Below are 22657 nucleotides of genomic sequence, written 5' to 3' on the forward strand. Positions count from 1 at the left end.
CCTTACAGTGTCAAGGACCCAGATTAGATTTTGGCCTTGGGTGGCTGTCTGCATAGAGCTTGCATATTCTCCCAATGTCTGCATGGGTTTCCTCTGGTTTCCTCCCTCAGGCCAAAGATGTGCAGGTTAGCTGGATTGGCCATGCTGAATTGAGCCTTAATGTCAGGGGGATTAGAAGGATGAATATGTGGGGTTGCAAGGGTGAGATTGTTGTTGGTGCAGGCTCAATGTGCTGAACGGCCTCCTTGTGCATTGTCAGGATTCTATGACTGCTTATACATCTGAGGAAATGCAAATAGTGCCGAATACCGCGCAGTCATTGATGAACATCTTCACTTCTGACCTTATGATGGAGGATAGGTCATAGGATTGTAGAATAATGGAAGCATAGAAACCTACAGTACAGAAGGAGTCCATTCATCATCGAGTCTGCACCGACCACAATCCCATCCAGGCCCTATTCCTGTAACCCCATGCATTTACCCTTGCTAGTTGAGCTTGTGGGGGGGGGAAAGAGTCACATAGCCTTAAAATGAGGGCATTTAATCATCCCTGGAATCAATCTGGTGAACCTCTTTGAATTTTTACTTTTAATTTATTTATCAGTGTCACAAGTAGGCTTACTGTAACACTGCAATGAAGTTACCGGAAAATTCCCTAGTCACTACATTCCAGCACTTGTTCGGGTACACTGAGGGAGAATTTAGCATCGCCAATGCACATAAGCAGCATGTCTTTCAGAGCGCAGGAGGAAAACAAAGCACCCAAAGAAACCCATGCAGACACAGGGAGAACATGCAAACTCCACAGTCACCAAAACCAGGAATTGAACTTGGGCTCCTGGTACTGTGAGATAACCACTGTGCCACCTTACCATCCACAGTGATATTGAGGTTACAGAGACTGAAGGCGTTTGGGGTTGAACAAGATTACAGAGAACGATAGTACAGGCATTGGAGGTTACAGAGACAGAGAGGGTTGTAGGATCTGCAGGAGGTTACAGAGATAGGGAGAGCTGTAGGGGCGGAAGGAGACAAGAGCCGCTGACCCGGCCTCCACTTACTGACACTCCCCGACCCGGCCTCCACTTACTGACACTCCCCGACCCAGCCTCCACTTACTGACACTCCCCGACCCAGCCTCCACTTACTGACACTCCCCGACCCAGCCTCCACTTACTGACACTCCCCGACCCAGCCTCCACTTACTGACACTCCCCGACCCAGCCTCCACTTACTGACACTCCCCGACCCAGCCTCCACTTACTGACACTCCCCGACCCAGCCTCCACTTACTGACACTCCCCGACCCAGCCTCCACTTACTGACACTCCCCGACCCAGCCTCCACTTACTGACACTCCCCGACCCAGCCTCCACTTACTGACACTGTTACTCAGTTTCTACTTCCCCTCCATTTACAGACACTCCCTGACCCAGTCTCCATTTCCCTTCAACTTATGGACACTTCCTGACCCAATCTCCATTCCGAGACACTCCCTAACCTAGTCCCCATTTCCCCTCCATTTACAGACATCCTCAAATTCACTTTCATTTAGAGACAATCCCCTACCCAGTCTTAAAATTCTCCACTTTTTTGAAATCCCTGTCTCCATTGATAGACGCTCCCTGACTGAGCTGGAACTGTGCAGTAGAGAAACCAGAAATAATGTCCATACTTTCTGTTTCGTCTCCCGGCTGAGAGAGCGATGACCTCGGCCTACTCCGCTCTGGATACTTTGCAAGGTCTCCCTTCCGAACTCGCGGTGAGCAGTAAAATCTGTAAGGCGCCCAGCTCAGCCTGCAGTGCGCGTGCGCCAAACTGACCACGCCCGCCGGTTGATTGACGGCAGCCCTGGACCAATAGGGTGGCGTGGGGCGCGGGCTGGCGGACCAATCCGGAGCCAACTGACCCTCCAACCAATCGGAAACAATGAGGCGGCGCGGATGGAGGCGCTTGCGCACGGGCGGCGGGCCTCTCAACCAATGGGAGTGAATCAGGGGGCGTGGCTGGGGTTAAGGGGCGTGGCCGGGGGGGTGGGCGATGCACCGAGGCTGAAAGGCGTGTCCCGAGACCAATCGGGATGAATGAGTGGGCGAGTGGGGAACCCGGGGTGTGAGCGACGGGTCGCTGGATCAATTGGAATGAATGAGGAGGCGGGCTTTGGGCAAGGCGTGAGTGACTGGTAGCCTGAACTAATCCGAGTGAATCAGGGGCCGGTGCATGGGGAAACCAGGCGTTGTAAGAAGTCTCACAACACCAGGTTCAAGTCCAACAGGTTGGTTGGGTAGTAAACGCCACTAGCTTTTGGGGCTCTGCCCCTTCGTCCGGTGAGTTCTGCTCCCTGTGTCTGCTGCGTGGCTGTTGGGGTCCGTTTTGGTGGTGGGGCAGAAATTGAGCCCTCGGCTGAGAACTTCGACTTCATCTGGTTGAAGTGTGTAGTCCGACAAATTGACAATGGACTTCCCTGCAAGTGGTACTGTTTTCTACTATGGTGCCGGGGGAGGCTTGGTTGCTGCTGGTGGTGATGCTGAGTTTCTCAAGTTTTCTGTTCTTGGTGTGCATGTAGATGGTGCAGTTCCTTTGTCTCATCTGCTTGTCTCTGTGTCCGCTGTGAGACTGATGGGGTCCATTTCGGTGGTGGCGCAGCGCTCCCACTCATCTGACGAAGGGGCAAACTCCGAAAGCGAGTGGTGTTTGCTACCAAATAAACCTGTTGGACTTTAACTTGATGTTGTGAGACTTCTTACTGTGTTTACCCCAGTCCAACACTGGCATCTCCACACCATGACATCCAGGCATGAACAGCGGGTCTCTGAACCAATCGGACTGAAGGGCTTGCCAAATAGAACACTATTGTCATTCAACCAATCGGAATGAATCGGTCTGCATGAGTGGCAGGTCCCTGATCCAATCAGAATGAATCGGGGGCAGAGCATTGGGAAAACAGACACGTAAGGCAGATCCCTGACCCAATCGGAGTAAGACGTCTCACAACACCAGGTTAAAATCCAACAGGTTTATTTGGTCGTAAACGCCACTAGCTTTAGGAACGCTGCCTCTTCGTCAGGTATGATGTGGAGATACAGAATAAAGAACAAAAACAGCCCGGGAAACAGGTCCTTCGGCCCAACGAGTCCGTGCCGCCATTTTAACAATACCAGTTCCCCCCTCCACCCATGACCCTTATGCCAGTGTTGGACTGAGGTAAACACAGTAAGAAGTCTCACAACACCAGGTTAAAGCCCAACAGGTTTATTTGGTAGCAAACGCTACTAGCTTTTGGGGTTTGCCCCTTCGTCAGAAGAATGGGAGTTCTGATCACAAACAGAACATACAAAGGCACACACAGTTTACAGAATATTGATTAGAATGCCAGTCTTTACAGTTAATCAAGTCTTAAAGGTGCAGACAATGTGAGTGGAGAAAGCATTAAGCTTTTTCCTGAGGGGAGAAGGTGGAAGGAGAATATCTGGGATGTGTGGGATCGTTAATTATGCTGGCTGTTTTGCGGAGGTGGTGGGAAGAGCAGACAGAATCGTTGGATGGGAGGCTGGTTTGCACGGTGGATTGGGCTACATTCACGATCTTTTGAAGTTTCTTGCGGTCTTGGGCAGAGCAGGAGCCACACCAAGCTGCGAGACATCTACATGCACACCAAGAACAGAAAACTTGAGAAACTCGGCATCACCACCAGCAGCAACCAGACAGGACAGTAAGTGAGATGTCTCCAGACAGGAGAGTAAGTGAGATGTTGCAAGCCCAAGCAAGTCATGGGGGTTACAGATAGTGTGACACGAACCCAAGATCCCGGTTGAAGCCACCCTGATGTGTGTGGAACTTGGCTATTAGTTTCTGCTCAGCGACTCTGTGCTGTCGTGTGTCGTGAAGGCCTTCATCAGGTGAGCAGAGTGAATCAGGGGGCGCTGCATGGGGAAACCAGGCATGAATGGCAGGTCCCTGAACCAATCAGAGTGCAGGGTTGGCCAAATGTAGGACCATTTATCCTCCAACCAATCGGAATGAACGGGTCTTGAATGAGTGGCGGGTGCTTGAACCAATCGGAGTCACTGAGGAGGCCAGATATCAGCTTAAGTAACTGAGTAGTGCCATACCTTGCCTAATAAAGGTCTTGTGACATGTTATCACTTTAAAGGCATTCTGAAGGTGGCACAGTGGTTAGCATTACTACTTTACAGTGCCAGGGTCTCGCATTTGATTCCCGGCTCAGGTTGCTGTCTATGTGGAGTCTGCATGTTCTCCCCGTGTCTGCGTGAGTTTCCTCCGGATGCTCCGGTTTCCTCCCACAGTCCGGAAGGCATGCTGGTTAGGTGCATTGGCTATACTAAATTCTCCCTCAGTGTGTCTGAAATTTGGCATGTCAGTTCCAACTTTCACCAACTTTTACAGATGCACCACTGAAAGCATTCTTGCTGGTTGTATCACAGCTTGATATGGTTCCTGCTCTGCCCAAGACCGCAAGAAACTTCAAAAGATTGTGAATGTAGCCCAATCCACCGTGCAAACCAGCCTCCCATCCAATGATTCTGTCTGCTCTTCCCACCGCCTCTGCAAAACAGCCAGCATAATTAACAATCCCACACATGCCAGATATTCTCCTTCCACCTTCTCCCCTCAGGAAAAAGATACAAAGTCTGGGGTAACGTACCAACCGACACAAGAACAGCTTCTTCCCTGCTGCCATCAAACTTTTGAATGGACCTATCTCACACTAAGTTGCTTTTTCTCCACACCCCAGCTATGATTGTAACACTACATTCTGCATTCTCTTCTTTCCTTCTCTATTGACAGTATGTTTTGTCTGTATAGCACAAGAAACAATACTTTTTACTGTATGCTAATACACGTAACAATAATAAAAATATTGCGCGCAATTTTGGTGTCCTTATCTGAGGAAGACTTCCCTTGCTAAAGAAGGAATATATAGCAAAGGTTTACTGGCTGATTCCCGGGATGGTAGGTCAAACATTTTAGGAGAGACTAAGTCGGTTGGGAATATATTCATTGGAGTTGATTTGATTTGTTACTGTGACATGTATTGGGATAAAATGAAAATTATTGTTTCTTGCTCGCTGCATAGATGAAGTTCATAGAGTGCATAGGAGAGAAGTTTTATTTTTAAGTTTATTTATTAGTGTCAAAAGTAGGCGTACGTTAACACTGCAATGAAGGTACCATGAAAATCTCCTAGTTGCCAATTCAAATTCAATGAATACAATCTGGAAATATAAGGTGAAACTGGTGATGGTGCCCATTAAACTATCGTCGATGCATGGCATGGTGGCACAGTGCTTTTGATTTCCAGCTTGGGTCACTGTCTGTGCAGAGTCTGTACATTCTCCTTATGTCTGCTTGGGTTTCCTCCGGGTACTGCAGTTTCGTCCCACAGGTTAGATGCATTGGCCATGCTAAATTCTCCCTCGGTGTACTCGAACAGGGGCCGGACTGTGGCAACTAGGGGATTTTCACCGTAACTTCATTGCAGTGTTAAGGTCAGACAATTTGTGACATTAATAAATAAACTTTAAAACTTAAATATCAGTTCCCTCAAAGATAGGTGTTGGCTTGGGGTAATGCCACTGGACTAGCAATTCAGAGGCCCAGATTGATGTTCATAGAAGAATCATTTTGATTTATTATTGTCATATATACTAACATACAGTGGAAAGTATTGTTTCTTGCACGTGATGCAGACAAAACATACCATTCATCAAGTACATAGGGGAGAAGGAATGGAGAGAGTGCAGAATTAATGTTACAGTAATAGCTCAGGCGTAGAGAAAGAGCAGCACGATAGCACAGTGGTTAGCACTGCTGCTTCACAGCTCCCGGGTCATGGGTTCGATTCCGGGCTCGGGTCACTGGCTGTGTGGAGTTTGCACATTCTCCTTGTGTCTGCGTGGGTTTCCTCTGGGTGCTCCGGTTTCCTCCCACAGTCTAAAGATATGCAGTTAGGTTGATTGGCCACACTAAAAATTACCCCTTAGTGTCCAGGAGTAGAAAGGCTAGGGGGGATTAATGGGTATAATATGTAGGGATATGGGGGTAGGGCCTGGGTGGGATTGTGTTTGGTGCAGACTCGATGGGCCGAAGGGCCTCTTTCTGCACTGTAGGGTTTCTATGATCTAGGAACTTAAATTAGCAGAGAATCTGCATAGTGCAGGAGGAGACCTTTCAGCCCATCCAGGCCCTATCCCAGTAATCCCACATATTTAACCTGCTAATCCCCCGACACTGAGGGACAATTTAGCATGGCCAATCCGTCTAACCTGAAATGCTTTCAGACTGTGGGAAGAAACCCATGCAGACATGGGGAGAACGTGCAGACTCTGCACAGACAGTCAGCCAAGGCGAGAATTGAATCTGAGTCTCTGACACTGTGAGGGAGCAGTACTAACCATCGTGTCGCCAATCCTGAATTCTGAATCTGAATTCAATGAAAATCTGGAATTAAAATTCTAAAAATGACGGCAAAACCCGTCTGGTTAATTCAAGTCCTTTCGGGAAGGAAATTTGCCATCCTTACCTGGCCTGGTCTTTGTGTGACTTAAGCGCCACAGCAATGTGGGTACACAGTGCATTAAAGAAAGGGTTTGACTGATACACTGGATGTCCACTAGATAGAGCAAGAGAGCTGTCTCCAACCAGCAGGAAACCCTGAGGCAGAAATACAAATGGTAATTATAGTCATTGAGCTTTACAGCACAGAATGAGACCCTTTGGTCCACTGTCCCTGTGCCAGCTATCAAGCACCTATCTGAGGAAGGCAATGGTATGTTGGCCTTCAAAGCGAGAGGATTTGAATAACGGAATAGGGATATTTTGCTGCAATTGTACAGGGTGTTGCTAAGACAACACCTGGAGTACATTGTGCAGTTTTGGTGCCCTTATCTGACGAAGGATGTCCTTGTTATAGAGGGAGCGCTGTGAAGGTTTCCCAGGCTGATTCCTGGAATTTTTCATATGGGGAGAGATTAAGTTGGTTAGGACGGTTTTCACTGGAGTTTAGAAGAGTGAAAATGTACCTCATAGGAACTTAGAAAATTCTAACAGGATAGATTCAGAAAGAATGTTCCTGATGGTGAGGAAGTCCAGAACCAGGGGTCACGGTTTGGGGATAACCTTTTAGAACTGAGGTGAGGAGAAATTTCTTCACCCAGAAGGTGGTGAATGGGAGGAATTCGCTACCACAGAAAGTAGTTGAGGCTAAACTGTCTGATTAAAAGAAGAACTTAGATATTACTCTTGAGACTAAAGCGATCAAGGGATATTGGCGGGGCTGGGGGGAGCGGGGGAGGTGGTTGGTATCAGGATATTGAATTTGATGATCAGCCATGATCAGAATGAATGGTGAAGCAGGCCCGAAGGGCTGAATGGCCTAATCCTGCTTCTAGTTTCTATGTTTCCACGAGGGGCCTTTTCCCCCAGTGTAAATTTCAGCGCTTCACTGGATCTGCCGCTGCCTCACTCCGTCTCAGTCACGAACAATATGCCACGTGTTTTCACAGTATGACTGGAATTCCTGGGTCCCTAACTCACCGTGCTCCATGAGGAAACCCCCTCCAACCACCAAGACCGGCACGACAATGGCGGGCATCATGGAGTCCCTGCCGAGCATCACCCAGTCCTGTATCCAGATGGCCATGACCTGGCACCTCAGCCGTCGCCAGCCCCAGATGGTAAGTAAATCCCGAGGGAACTCTCAATGTCCACCGACATCCGATACAGGATGTTTCAGATTATTACTTGCCTAACCCCGTGCTGTACCTGTTCTGGGAGTGTTTGATGGGGGGGACAGTGTAGAGGGAGCTTTACTCTGTATCTAACCCCGTGCTGTACCTGTCCTGGGAGTGTTTGATGGGGGGACAGTGTAGAGGGAGCTTTACTCTGTATCTAACCCCGTGCTGTACCTGCCCTGGGAGTGTTTGATGGGGGGACAGTGTAGAGGGAGCTTTACTCTGTATCTAACCCCGTGCTGTACCTGTCCTGGGAGTGTTTGATGGGGGACAGTGTAGAGGGAGCTTTACTCTGTATCTAACCCCATGCTGTACCTGTCCTGGGAGAGTTTGATGGGAACAGTGTAGAGGGAGCTTTACTCTGTATCTAACCCCATGCTGTACCTGTCCTGGGAGAGTTTGATGGGAACAGTGTAGAGGGAGCTTTACTCTGTATCTAACCCCATGCTGTACCTGTCCTGGGAGTGTTTGATAGGGACAGTGTAGAGGGAGCTTTACTTTGTATCTAACCCCGTGTTGTACCTGTCCTGGAAGTGTTTGATAGGGACAGTGTAGAGGGAGCTTTACTCTGTATCTAACCCCGTGTTGTACCTGTCCTGGGAGTGTTTGATGGGGACAGTGTAGAGAGAGCTTTACTTTGTAACTAACCCCATGCTGTATCTATCCTGGGTGTGGTTGCTGAGGTCAGTTAGAGGGAGCTTTACTCTGTATCTAACCCTGTGCTGTACCTGTCCGGGAGTGTTTGATGGGGGACAGTGAAGACGGAGCGTTACTCCATATCTAGTCCTGAGCTGTACCTGTCCTGGGCAAGTTTTATGGGGGTCTGTGTTATGTTATATTATGAAAATCTAATCCCATTTTCAAGCACTTCCTGCGTAACCTTGTATGCTATGGCATTTCAAGTGGATGATATGAAATCAGTGACTCCGCTGAGGCTGAAGGAGAGCGCAGTTCGTTCGAGGCAGTGTTAATAAATGTGTAGAATAGACATTGCGAATTTTGAATGGATTTCAATATGTTGCAAGTCTGTGACGGTGCATTTTGACAGGAAGAAGGAGGAGCTCAGATATTCCTCAAGGATTTTTGTGATCCCACCTGGATTAAAGACCTGCTCAGGGATTGGCGTTGGGTGGTCTGAAACTGCCAAGCTAACTGTGCGAGATAGAACATGAACTGGGAACCATCACAATGAACTGAAAGGCTTCTGAAAGGCAACATTCTGGAGATAAATCCACTGAAAATATATGGTGCTGTTGGCCTGCGTCAGTCTGTATAACACAAAACATACATAACACGAGTCACTGATTTCATTATCATCCACTAATCTTGAAACGGGACTTGCAATTTCATTTTACGTGTCACTGCTAATACTAATTTCTCAGCTGACCCTAAATGCCCTGCTCTGAATCATGAGACTATCAAGCAGTCGTCTTTATGAAAGGCCTTTAAAAAAACGGAAATATATTCAACACAAGAGAAGCACAGGTTAACAAATAAGCAGATTGAGATACGCACACATACTCAATCATTGTCTCTCTATCGATACATCTGTCTATCTATCTCTCAGCAACTTTTACAGATATATCAATAGAGAGATAGTGATTGCAAACTACTCGCATTAAATTGATCTTTCATCCTAGCTATGACTGTAACACTACATTCTGCACCCTCTCCTTTCCCTCCCTATGAATAGTACATTTTATCTGTATAGCGCACAAGAAACAATTTTCACTGTATACTAATACATGTGCCAATAATAAATCAAATCAAATCAAAATTGAGAGGGCATTAGGGTTCTCAGCAAGAATGGTGCAACAGCCGAGCTGGGGAGGTGATGGTCTCGTGGTATTATCTCTGGAGTGTCAATCCAGAAGCTCAGCTAATGTTCTGGGGACCCGGTTCAAATCCCGCCATAGGAGATGATGGAATTTGAATTCAATAAATAAAAAACTGGAATTAAGAATCTATTGATGACCATTATCAATTGTCGGAAAAACCCATCTGGATCACTAGTGTCCTTTCGGGAAGGAAATGTGCCGTTCTTACTTGGACTGGCCTATGTGTGACCCCAGAGCCACAGCAACTGACTCTCAACTGCCCTCGGGCAACTAGGGATGGGCAATAAATGCTGGCCAGCCAGCCACACCAACGACGCCCATGTCCCAGGAATGAATAGAAAAAAGGGATTGAATGAAGGATTGAGTAGGCCACTGGGCCGGAATCAACCATGAAGAATGTGACGCAGGCATTCAATGCATTAGTAACCTCTCACCCTGCAGGATTTACAGCAGAGAGTTAAAACTTGCAGAGAAATCTCTTGAGTTGTGAATCACAATACTGATTTGAAGATTTGTGTGTACGTGTAAATCTGTGATGTTCTGATGTCAATAAAATAGGTAGCAAAAGTTGGTCTTATTTGGCCCCAGCACCTTAAGTATTTATTAAAGTTTATTTATCAGTGTCACAAGTAGGTTAATATTAACACTGTAATGAAGCTACTATGAAAAATCCCCTAATCATCACACTCCAGCACCAGTTCGGGTTCCCTGAGGGAGAATTTAGCATGGCCAATGCACCCAACCAGCACGTCGTTTGGACTGTGGGAGGAAACCGGAGCACCCGGAGGAAACTCACACAGATAAGGGGAGAACGTGCAGACGCCGCACAGACAGTGACCCAAGCCAGGAATCAAACCTAGGTCCCTGGTGTTGTGAGGCAGCAGTGATAACCACTATGCCACCATGCTGCCCAGTCTAAAAATTATTTCATTAGTGTCACAAGTAGGCTTACATTCACACAGCAATGAAGTTACTTTGAAAATTTCCTAGTTGTCACATTCCGGTGCCAGTTAAATGCAGGAATGATCATATTGTAGAATCCCTACAGCGCAGAAAAGGCCATTCATCTATCAAGTCTGCACCCACTCTTTGACAGGCCATCTTCCCCAGGCCCTCTCCTCTGCACTATCCCTGGCATCCCACATAATTTCTACAGCTAAACCATCTAACCTGCACATCTTCGGACACGAGGGGGCAATTTAGCACAGCCACTCTATCAAAACTGCACATCTTTAGACATTAAGAGGGAACTTAGCATAGCCAATCCACCTAACCTGCACATCTTTGGACACCAAGGGGCAATTTAGCATGGAAATCCACCTAACCTGCACATTTTAGGACACTAAGGGGCAATTTACCATGGCCAATTCACCTAACCTGCATATTTTAGTATACGAAGGGACAATTTATCATGGCCAATCCATCTAACCAGCACATGTTTCAGAATGTGGGAGGAAACCAGAGCACCCGGAGGAAACCCACACAGAGATGGGGAGAACGTGCAAACTCCACTCAGACGATGACCCAAGCTGGGGATCGAACCTATAGGGCCCTGGCGTGTTGAGGCAGCAGTTCTACTCACCTTGCCACCAGAATCAAGAGAATTAAAAAGCAGATGTTTTACAGAGGACAGGCTGGGATTGGAAGTGGGAAATGTAAAGACCTCCTTCAAGATGGAGGAAGACCATAAGACAGAGGAGCTGAATTAGGCCAGTCAGCCCATGGCATCTGCTCTGCTATTCAATGAGATCATGACTGATCTGATGTGATGATCCTCAAATCCACTTTCCTGCCTTATCCCCATAACATTCGATTCCCTTACTATTAAAAATCTGTCTATCTCAGCCTTGAATATACTTAATGATCCAGCCTCTACAGTGCTCTGTGGTAAAGGATTCCACAGATCCCCTGTGTCTGTGTGGGTTTCCTTTGGATGCTCCGGTTTCCTCCAGATGCTCTGGTTTCCTCCCACAGTCCAAAAGGTAAGGTGAATTGGCTATGCTAAACCTCCTAACAGAGGCCACTGTGCTGCTCTTCTCTCTAACCTCCACTATCCTGGACATTAAGGGGCAAGTTCTTAGCATGGCCAATCAACCTGGGTTTCTGGGTTAATACTCGAGCGATAATGCCATTAACCCATCGTCCTTCATTGCTGTTGCCTATCCCCCTCACCGTCAATGGCAGCCGGTTTACCCACACGCCCCGTGGGACGGAAAGTGCCCCGTCAATGACGAGGAGAGCCCGGTGCGCAGGCGCGAGTGCGGGGCTGGGCTCTGAGCATGCGCGCGGCCACAGGGGCGCCGACAGCCGGGGCAGGGAGCGGCCGCCTCGGGAAGCGGTAGGATCGTGCGGCCGGCGGCGGCGGCGGCGGGGATAAATCAGGGTGGGCTTGGCGGCTTCGGCAAGTTGAGGCCTGAGGCTCCCGATAAGAACCCCGGAGGTGGCCCTCCACTCTACTCCTCCGGGGATGGGTCACAGTGGCCGGGAAGAAGCGGCAACGCCTTCACGGGCAGCCATCTTGTGGCTGCGGATCAGGGAGGGCGGCGCCCGGGGGTCACCCTCCCCGGGGTGGCAGGGGCAGCCCGGCGCACGGGCGCCATCTTGGGCGGGGCAAGCTGAGAAGGCGGCCATTTTGGAAGTGGGATGGTGACGCCGAGCTGGGCGGCCATCTTGGTGAGGGAAGGCTGAGTGGTGGATGACGGAGGGCAAGGTCCCAGTGACTAGTGGAGAAAAGGTGATGGTCTCCATAGAGCCCCTACAACACAGGAGAAGGCCATTCAGCCCATCGGGCCTGCACCCACTCATAAGAACGAGCAGCGTAAGTCGGCCATTTGGCCACTCGAGCCTGCTCCGCCGTTCAACGAAATCGTGGCTGATCTTTTTGTGGACCCAGCTCCACTTACCCTCCCGCTCACCGTAACCCTTAACTTACCGTTCAAAAAAATTGTCCTTGTGTTGAAATCGTTCAATGAGGTAGCCTCAACCGCTTCACTGAGCGGGGAATTCCACAGATTTGCAACCCTTTGGCTGAAGATGTTCCGCCTCAACTCAGTCCTAAATCTGCTCCCCCCTTATCTTGAGGCCATGCCCCCTAGTTCTAGTTTCACCCGCCGCTGGAAACAACTTCCCTGCTTCTATCTTATCTATTCCCTTCATGGTTTTATATGTTTTGAAACATATCCCCCTCATAGTCTCAGTCTCTCCCGATAAGCCAACCCTCCCAACTGCAGAATTTGCTCTGCAGCTCCCTCCAGTGCCAGTCTATCCTTTATCAAGTAAGGAGACCAAAACTGTACACAGTATTCCAGGTGTGGCCTCACCAGCACCTTACACAGCTGCAACATAACCTCGCTGTTTTTAAACTCCTTCCCTGTAGCAACGAAGGACAAAATTCCATTTGCCTTCTTAACTATCTGCTGTACCTGCAAACTAACTCCTTGAGATTCCTGCACAAGGATATCCAGGTCTCTCTGCACATTTCATTAAAAGGTCTCCCTCCATTTTTACTGGTGTCACATTTAATAAGACATAAGAGCAGAATTAGACCACTCGGCCCATCGAGTCTGCTCCTCCATTCAATCATGGCTGTTTTTCTTTTCTCATCCCCATTCTCCTGCCTTTTCCCCATAACCCTTGATCCCCTTATCAATCAAGAACCTATCTATCTCTGTCTTAAAGAAACTCAATGACCTGGCCTCCACAGCCTTCTGAGACAGAGTTCCACAGATTCACCACTCTCTGGCTGAAGAAATTCCTCCTCATCTCTGTTTTAAAGGATTGTTCCTTTAGCCTGAGGTGGTGCCCTCTGTTTCTAGTTTTTCCTACTAGTGGAAACATCCTGTCCACATCCACTTTATCCAGGCCTCGCAATATACTGTAAGTTTAAGTAAGATCCCACCTCATCCTTCTAAACTCCAATGAGTACAGACCCAGAGTCCTCAACCGTTCTTCATTCCAGGGATCATTCTTGTGAACCTCCTCTGGACCCTTTCCAAGGCCAGCACATCCTTCCTTAGATATGGGGCCCATAACTGCTCACAGTACTCAAAATTGGGTCTGACCAGAGCGTTATACCGCCTCAGAAGTATATCTCTGCTCTTGTATTCTAGTCCTCTCGACATGAATGCAAACATTGCATTTGCCTTCCTAACTGCCAACTGAATCTGCACGTTAACCTTAAGAGAATCTTGAACAATGACCCCCAAGTCTCTTTGTGTTTCTGATTTCCCATTTTCTCATTTAGAGAATAGTCTATGCCTCCATTCCTCCTTCCAAACTGTATAACCTCACACTTTTCCACATTGTATTCCACCTGTGACTTCTTTGCCCACTCTCCTAACCTGTCCAAGTCGTTCTGCAGCCTCCCCTGCTTCCTCATTACTACCTGTCCCTCTACATATCTTTGTATCGTCTGCAAACTTAGCAACAGTGCCTTCAGTTCCTTGTTCCAAATCATTAATGTATATTGTGAAAAGTTGTGGTCTCAGCACCGACCCCTGAGGCACACCACCAGTCACCGGCTGCCATCCTGAAAAAGACCCCTTTATCCCCACTCTCTGCCTTCTGCCAGTCAGCTAATCTTCTATCCTTGCCAAGATCTTACCCTTAACACCATGGGCTCTTTAGACTGTGGGAGGAAACTGGAGCATACGGAGGAAACCTACGCAGACACGAGGAGAATGTGCAAACTCCGCACAGACAGTGACCCAAGCTGGGAATCGAACCCTGGTCCCTGGTGCTGTGAAGCAGCAGCGCTAACCACCGTGCCACCATGATTGTCGAAAAACTGTGATTGTCGGAAAAACCCGTCTGGTTCACTAATGTCCTTGAGGGAAGGAACTCGGCCGTCCTTACCCGGTCTGGCCTACACGTGACTACAGAGCCACAGTAATGTGGTTGACTCCCAACTGCACTCCAAGGGCAACTAGTGATGGGCAATAAATTCTGGCCAGCCAGTGACACCCATGTCACATGAATGAATTAAAAAAAAGCCTGAATCCAGCCTGAGTTTCCCTGAGGGAGAGGGAGAAATGATGTGGGTATGCCGGCGTTGGACTGGCGTAAACACAGTAAAAAGTCTGACAACACCAGGTTTTAGTCCAACCTATTTATTTGATAATATACTCGCAAGCTTTCGGGTTAGCCCCTTCGTCACCTGACGAAGGGGCTAACCCGAAAGCTTGCGAGTATATTATCAAATTAATAGGTTGGACTAAAACCTGGTGTTGTCAGACTTTTTACGGAGAGGGAGAAAAGCAGGAGTGGAGGAAATAAATGGTGGTGATGACAATGGTGAGAGGGGTTTGGATTTCATTCCAGGGAGGAGGGCAGGCATGGTGGCACAGTGTTAGCCTCACAGCGCCAGGAACCTGGGTTCGATCCCCGGCTTGGATCACTGTTGCGCAGAGCCTGAAAGTTCTTCCCCTGCCTGCATGGGTTTCCTCTGGGTGTTCCGGTTTCCTACCAAAAGACATGCTGGTTAGGGTGCATTGGCCACGCTAAATTCTCCCTCAGTGTACCCGAACAGGCGCTGGACTAGGGGATTTGCACAGTAACTTCATTGCGGTGTTAACGTAAGCCTACTTGTGACACTAATAAATAAACTTTAAAATGGGGTTGACAGTCAGGATCTTTTTCCCAGAGTTGAAATGTCTAATGCCCGGTGTGGGGGGTGCCGGGACAGGGGACGTGCACTTAAGGTGAGAGAGCAGGAGGACAGTGAGGGAGGGAGAAATGTTGCATAGAATTTAAAATAGGGTTGACAGTCAGAAACTTTTTCCCAGAGTTAGAAGGATGTGGAGACTTTGGAGAGGGTGTGGAAGAGGTTTACCAGGATGCTGCCTGGATTAGACGGTCTGAGCTATAAGGAGAGGCTGGACAAAATAGGGTTGTTTTCTCTGAAGCAATGGCACAGAAGTTGGTACTGTTGCCTCACAGCGCCAGGGACCCGGGTTCAATTCCAGCCTGTTTGTGTCAAGTTTGCACGTTCTCCCCTCGTCTGCTTGGGTTTCCTCCGGATGCTCCGGTTTCCTCCCACACTCCAAAAATGTGCGGTTTCAATGGATTGACCATGCTAAAATTGATCCTTAGTGTCAGGGGAACTAACAGGAGGTAGGGCCTGGGTGGGATTATGGGGTCAGTGCAGGCTCGATGGACCGAATGGCCTCCCTCTGCACTGTCGGGATTCCATGAATTGTTTGTTCTGACGTTTTACCGTGGACTGACAGTGATGACTTCTGTAAACTCCTTTAACAGGGCGTTAGATGGAGAGCATTTGGGAGGAAATCAAACCTAAACTCGTGCCCTGACAGAGTCATTCAATCCATCAGAAGCCGGATATCGTTGGCCTCCGAACGTGGGTGGAGAAGTCTTTCTTGGTTAGTGTCCGGTTAGAGATTTCAAACATCAGTGTGACTGGAGAAGGAGAGCGATGCATACGGCGTGAGAGTGTGTGCACACATTGTGGAACAGATATTTAACCGGTGACACAGCCTGAAGAAACACAGTAACCGGAAGAGACCGTCCCTGTAAAGACTGTACCCAGGAGAGACTTCCCCGTAAGGACTGTACCCGGGAGAGAGACTGTCCCCGTGAAGACTGTACCCGGGAGAGAGACCGTCCCTGTAAAGACTGTACCCAGGGGAGAGACTGTCCCCGTAAAGACTGTACCCGGGGGAGAGACTGTCCCAGTAAAGACTGTACCCAGGAGAGACTGTCTCCGTAAAGGCTGTACCCAGGGGAGAGACTGTCCCCGTAAAGACTGTACCCGGGGGAGAGACTGTCCCAGTAAAGACTGTACCCGGGAGAGACTGTCCCCATAAAGACTGGACCCGGGAGAGACTGTCCCCGTAAAGACTGTACCCAGGGGAGAGACTGTACCCAGGGGAGAGACTGTCCCCGGAGGAGAGACTGTCCCAGTAAAGACTGTACCCAGGAGAGACTGTCTCCGTAAAGGCTGTACCCGGGAGAGACTGTCCCAGTAAAGACTGTACCCAGGAGAGACTGTCTCCGTAAAGACTGTACCCGGGAGAGACTGTCCCAGTAAAGACTGTACCCGGGAGAGACTGTCCCAGTAAAGACTGTACCCGGGAGAGACTGTCCCCGTAAAGACTGTACCCGGGAGAGACTGTCCCCGTAAAGACTGTACCCGGGAGAGACTGTCCCCATAAAGACCGTACCCAGGGGAGAGACTGTCCCCGTAAAGACTGTACCCGGGAGAGACTGTCCCCGTAAAGACTGGACCCGGGAGAGACTGTCCCCATAAAGACTGTACCCGGGAGAGACTGTCCCCATAAAGACTGTACCCGGGAGAGACTGTCCCCGTAAAGACTGGACCCGGGAGAGACTGTCCCCGTAAAGACTGGACCCGGGAGAGACTGTCTCCGTAAAGACTGTACCCGGGAGAGACTGTCCCCATAAAGACTGTACCCGGGAGAGACTGTCCCCGTAAAGACTGTACCCGGGAGAGACTGTCCCCGTAAAGACTGTACCCGGGAGAGACTGTCCCCGTAAAGACTGGACCCGGGAGAGACTGTCCCCATAAAGACTGTACCCGGGAGAGACTGTCCCCGTAAAGACTGTACCCGGGAGAGACTGTCCCCGTAAAGACTGTACCCGGGAGAGACTGTCCCCATAAAGACCGTACCCGGGGGAGAGACTGTCCCCGTAAAGACTGTACCCGGGAGAGACTGTCCCCGTAAAGACTGGACCCGGGAGAGACTGTCCCCGTAAAGACTGTACCCGGGAGAGACTGTCTCCGTAAAGACTGTACCCGGGAGAGACTGTCCCCATAAAGACTGTACCCGGGAGAGACTGTCCCCGTAAAGACTGTACCCGGGAGAGACTGTCCCCGTAAAGACTGTACCCGGGAGAGACTGTCCCCGTAAAGACTGTACCCGGGAGAGACTGTCCCAGTAAAGACTGTACCCGGGAGAGACTGTCCCCGTAAAGACTGTACCCGGGAGAGACTGTCCCCGTAAAGACTGTACCCGGGAGAGACTGTCCCCGTAAAGACTGTACCCGGGAGAGACTGTCCCCATAAAGACTGTACCCGGGAGAGACTCTCTGTGCTCTGGGTGTAGACAAAGCGTCAGCCGATCTTCGAAGCTGGAGAGAGACGAGGACACCCGCGCCCCAGAGAAGCCGTGGAAATGCGCGGACTGCGGGAAGGGCTTTGGCTACCCGTCCCAGCTGCAGATCCACCAGCGAGTTCACACCGGGGAGCGGCCGTTCGCCTGCCCCGCCTGCGGCAAGGAGTTTGCCCGCGCCTCCAGCCTGCAGAAGCACCGGCGGGTTCACACTGACGAGCGGCCCTTCAGCTGCCTGCACTGCGGCAAGCGCTTCGGCCAGTCCGCCCACCTCAACGAGCACCAGCACATCCACACCGGCGAGAAGCCCTTCACCTGCCCGGCCTGCGGCAAGGGCTTCAGCTACTCCTCCAACCTGCTGACCCACCGGCGCACCCACTCGGGCGAGAGGCCCTTCGCCTGCCCCGCCTGCGGCAAGCGCTTCGCCCAGTCCTCCAACCTGCTGAGCCACCGGCTGGTCCACACCCAGGCCCGGCCCTTCGGCTGCCCGGACTGCTGCAGCAGCTTCAAGAGCTCCAAGGAGCTGGCCAAGCACCGGCGGGTCCACACCGACGCCCGACCCTTCGGCTGCCCGGACTGCGGGAAGACGTTCCGCTGGTCGTTCAACCTCACCGCCCACCGGCGCACCCACACCGACCAAGGACTCTTCACCTGCACCACGTGCGCCAAGACTTTCACTCGCTCTTCCAGCCTGCTGAAGCACCAGCGAGTTCACTCAGATCACCGGCTGCCAGAGCTTCCTTCGGGAGGTGCTTGTCCGTAGAGCTACCGACTTTTAAAGAGCGTCCCAGTGGACATCAAGGTAGGATCGCGGCAATGTTAAACTCAAATTTTCACTTCACTGCACTGTTAATGTAGGCCCACTTGTGACCAATAAATAAACTTTAAATAGAGAGAGGTGAATACACAGCTCTTTGATTTGGTTTGGGTTTAATTTGGTTTATTATTGTCGCATGTATTGGTATACAGTGAAAAGTATTGTTCTTCGCACGCGTACCGTACATTGGGAAGAAAAGGCGAGATTGCAGAATCATAGAATCCTGACAGGGCAGAAGGAGGCCATTTGGCCCATCAAGCCTGCACTTACAACAATCGCACCCCGTTCCCGTGACCCCACGTATTTTCCCTGCTGATCCCCCTGACACTCAGGGGCAATTTAGCATGGCCAATCCAAATAACCTGCATATTTTGGACACTAAGTGCCACCTCACAGTGCCAGAGACCCAGGTTCAATTTCAGCCTCGGGAAGACTGTGCAGTTTGCACATTCTCCTCGTGTCTGCGTGGGTTTCCTCCGGGTGCTCCGGTTTCCTCCTACATTCCAAAGATGTGCAGGTTAGGTAGATTGACCATGCTAAATTACCCCTTAGTGTCCAAAGATGTGCAGGTTAGGTAGATTGGCCGTGCTAAATTGCCCCTTCGTATCCAAAGATGTGCAGGTTAGGTTGATCGGCAGTGTTAAGTTACCCCTTAGTGTCCAGAGATATGCAGGTTAGGTTGATTGGCCGTGCTAAATGTGTGGTGTTGCAGGGATAGGACAGGGGAGAGGGCCTGGGTAAGATACTCTGTCAGAGGGAAGTGCAGGCTCAGTGGGCTGAATGGCCTCCTCCTGCGCTGTAAGGATTCAATGATTTCACTGTGCCTCTCCTATTTATTATTTATATATTATTGTCACATATATTGGGTTACAGTATTGTTTCTTGCGCACTGTGCAGACAAAGCATGCCATTCATAGAGCAGGAAAGGGGAGGGTGCAGAATGTGATATTATTATCTAGCTAGGGGGCAGAGAAAGATCACCTTAATATATGGTCGGTCCATTCAAAAGTCTGATGGCAGCAGGGAAGAAGCTTTTCTTGAGTCGGTTTGTACGTGACCTCAGACTTTTGTACCATTTTCCTAACGGAAGAAGGTGGAAGAGAGAATGTACGGGGTGGCTGAGGTCCTTAATTATGCTGGCTGCTTTGCCGAGGCAGCGGGAAGTGTAGACAGAGTCAGTGGATGGGAGGCTGGTTTGTGTGATGGTCTGGGCTACGTTCATGGCTCTTTGTAGCTTCGTGTGGACTTGGACAGAGCAGGAGCCCATACCAAGCTGTGATACAACCAGAAAGAATGCTTTCTATGGTGCATCAAACCAGAGCATGACTTACTCAGTTAATGGTCAGGCATTGGGGAGAGTTGTAGAACAAAGAGATCTCAGAGTACAGGTACATAGATCCTTGAATGTGGAGTCACAGGTGGACAGAGTGATGAAGAAGGCATTCGCCATGCTTGGTTTCATTGGTCAGAAGATTGAATACAGGAATCGGGACGTCTTGTTGAAGTCGTACAAGACATTGATAAGGCCACACTTGGAATACTGTGTACAGTTCTGGCCACCCTATTATAGAAAGGATATTATTAAACTAGAAAGAGATTTACTAGGATGCTTAGCGGGACTTGTTGTTTTGAGTTATAAGGAGAGGCTGGATAGACTGGGACTTTTTTTCTCTGGAGCGTAGAAGGCTGAGGGGGTGATCTTATAGAGGTCTATAAAATAATGCGGGGCACAGATCAGCAAGATAATCAATATATTTTCCCCAAGGGTAGGGGAGTCTAAAACTAGAGAGCATAGGTTTAAGGTGAGAGGGGAGAGATGCAAAAGGGTCCAGATTTACACAGAGGGTGATGAGTGTCTGGAACAAGCTGCCAGAGGTAGTAGAAGAGGCAGGTACAATTTTGTCTTTTAAAAAGCATTTAGACAGTTAAATGGGTAAGATTGGGTATAGAGGGATATGGGCCAAATGCGGGCAAGTGGGATTAGCTTAGTAAAAGCTGGGTGGCATGAACAAGTTGGGCCGAAGGGCCTGTTTTCATACTGTAAACCTCTATGACTCCATGACTCTTCCACCTTCTTCCATCAGGAAAAAGATACATAAGTCTGAGGAGACATATCAACCAACTCAAAAACAGCCTCTTCCCTGCTGCTATCGACTTTTGAATGGTCTTATCACACATTAAGTTGATCTTTCTCTACACCCTATTGTTACTGCAACACTACATTCTGCACCCTTTCCTTCTCCCCTGTGTACTCTATGTATGGTATGTTTTGTCTGTACACCATGCAAGGAACAATATTTTTCACTGTAGACTAATACATGTGACAATAATAAATCAATTCAAATCAATCCCCTCTGATGGTAGGACCGAGTAACCTCGGCAACCAGCCACCTTGGAAGAGGAAGGCAGGGCTTGTCCAGGGAGCATGTGCCGCTGTGATCGGGGTGGTATGGAGAGTGGGCTGGGCCTCAAGGTCCCAGAGACCAGGAGAGAAAATAAATTTGTCAATCCGCAGACAAGACCTGACCCCAGGAAGTGGGAGGGAGGGAGAAAACTATAAGTGGAGGAAATAAACAGTGGAGATGGCGAGGTGGGCTTGGATTTCAGCTCAGGGTGGGTGGAGGGAGGGAGGGTGGGTGGGATGGAGATGGGGCAGCACAGTGGCACAGTGGTTAGCACCGCTACCTCACAGCACCTGGGTTCGGTTCCCGGCTCGGGTCACTGTCTGTGTGGAGTTTGCACGTTCTCCCCGTGCCTGTGTGTGTTTTCTCCGGGTGCTCCGGTTTCCTCCCACGCTCCAAAGATGAGCAGGGTAGATGCATTGGCCATGCTAAATTGACCCTGAGTGTCCAAAGATGTGCAGGTTAGGTAGATTATCATAGAATCAATATAATCATACAGTGCTGAAGGAGGCCATTTGGCCCAATGAGTCTGCACCAACCACAACACACCAATCCCAAACCCTACCCCCATAACCCCATGTATTTACCCTAACTAGTTCCCCCGACACTGAGGGGCAATTGTAGCCTGGCCAATCCACCTAACCCGCACACCTTTGAAGTGTGGGAGGAGGCTGGAGCCCCCGGAGGGAATCCACACAGACACGAGGAGAATGTGCAAACTCCACACAGACAGTGACCCGAGCCAGGAATTGAACTTGGGTCCCTGGCGCTGTGCTAACCACTGTGCTACCGTGCTGCTAAATTGCCCCTTCACGTCCAAAGATGTGCAGGTTAGGTGGATTGGCCATTCTAAATTGCCCCTTAGTGTCCCAAGATATGTGGGTTCGGTGCATTAGCCATGCTAAATTGCAACTTAGTGTCCCGGGATGTTTCTTTTTAAAGTTAAAGTTTATTTATTCGTGGCATAAGTCGGCTTACATGAACAATGCACTGAACTTACTGTGAAAATCCCCTAGTCACCAGACTTGAGTACCATGAGGGAGGATTCAGCATGGCCAATGCTCCTAACCAGCACGTCTTTCGGACTGTGGGAGGAAACCAGAGCACCCGGAGGAAACCCACACAGACACGGGGCGAATGTGCCAACTCTGCACTGGAAGTGACCCAAGCCGGGAATCATATCCGGGTCCCTGGCGCTGTGAGGCAGCAGTGCTAACAAATGTGTCACCTCGCCACCGTGTAGGTTATAGAGATTAGCGGGTTAAATATGTGGAGATAGGGCCTGGGGTGGGATTGTTGTCGGTGCAGACTCCTTGGGCCAAATGGCCTCCTGTACTGCACTGTAGCGAATCTGTTGCAGCTTTTGGGGGAACGAGAGAGGGAACAACGTTCCAGACAAATTAGAATTGTTTTTCCAAATTTCGATCCTGCACTGACTTTCTGTAAACTTCCTTCCTGCAGGGCATCAGGAGGGTCGGGCTGGCAGGTGGGCAAACCTGGACCAGGCGTCACATCGAGATTTAACAGAGTCACTCCATTCAACAGGAGCTAAATATCGTGGTCCTGTGACGGTGGAAGGAGAAAGCTTTCTCTGCGGGAAAAGAATGCTGACATCAGTGTGACTGAAAAAGCACCAAGGCGCGCGCACACACACACACACGCACACACACACATCTGAGTGAGAGTGTTCCAGTGCACTGTGTGGAAAGAGCTTTAACCAGTTACACAGCCTGAAAATACATCGCAGCATTCACAGC

This window comes from Carcharhinus amblyrhynchos, unplaced genomic scaffold (assembly GCF_965287045.1).
Source record: "Carcharhinus amblyrhynchos unplaced genomic scaffold, sCarAmb.v2.hapA scaffold_39, whole genome shotgun sequence".
Taxonomy (NCBI): domain Eukaryota; kingdom Metazoa; phylum Chordata; class Chondrichthyes; order Carcharhiniformes; family Carcharhinidae; genus Carcharhinus; species Carcharhinus amblyrhynchos.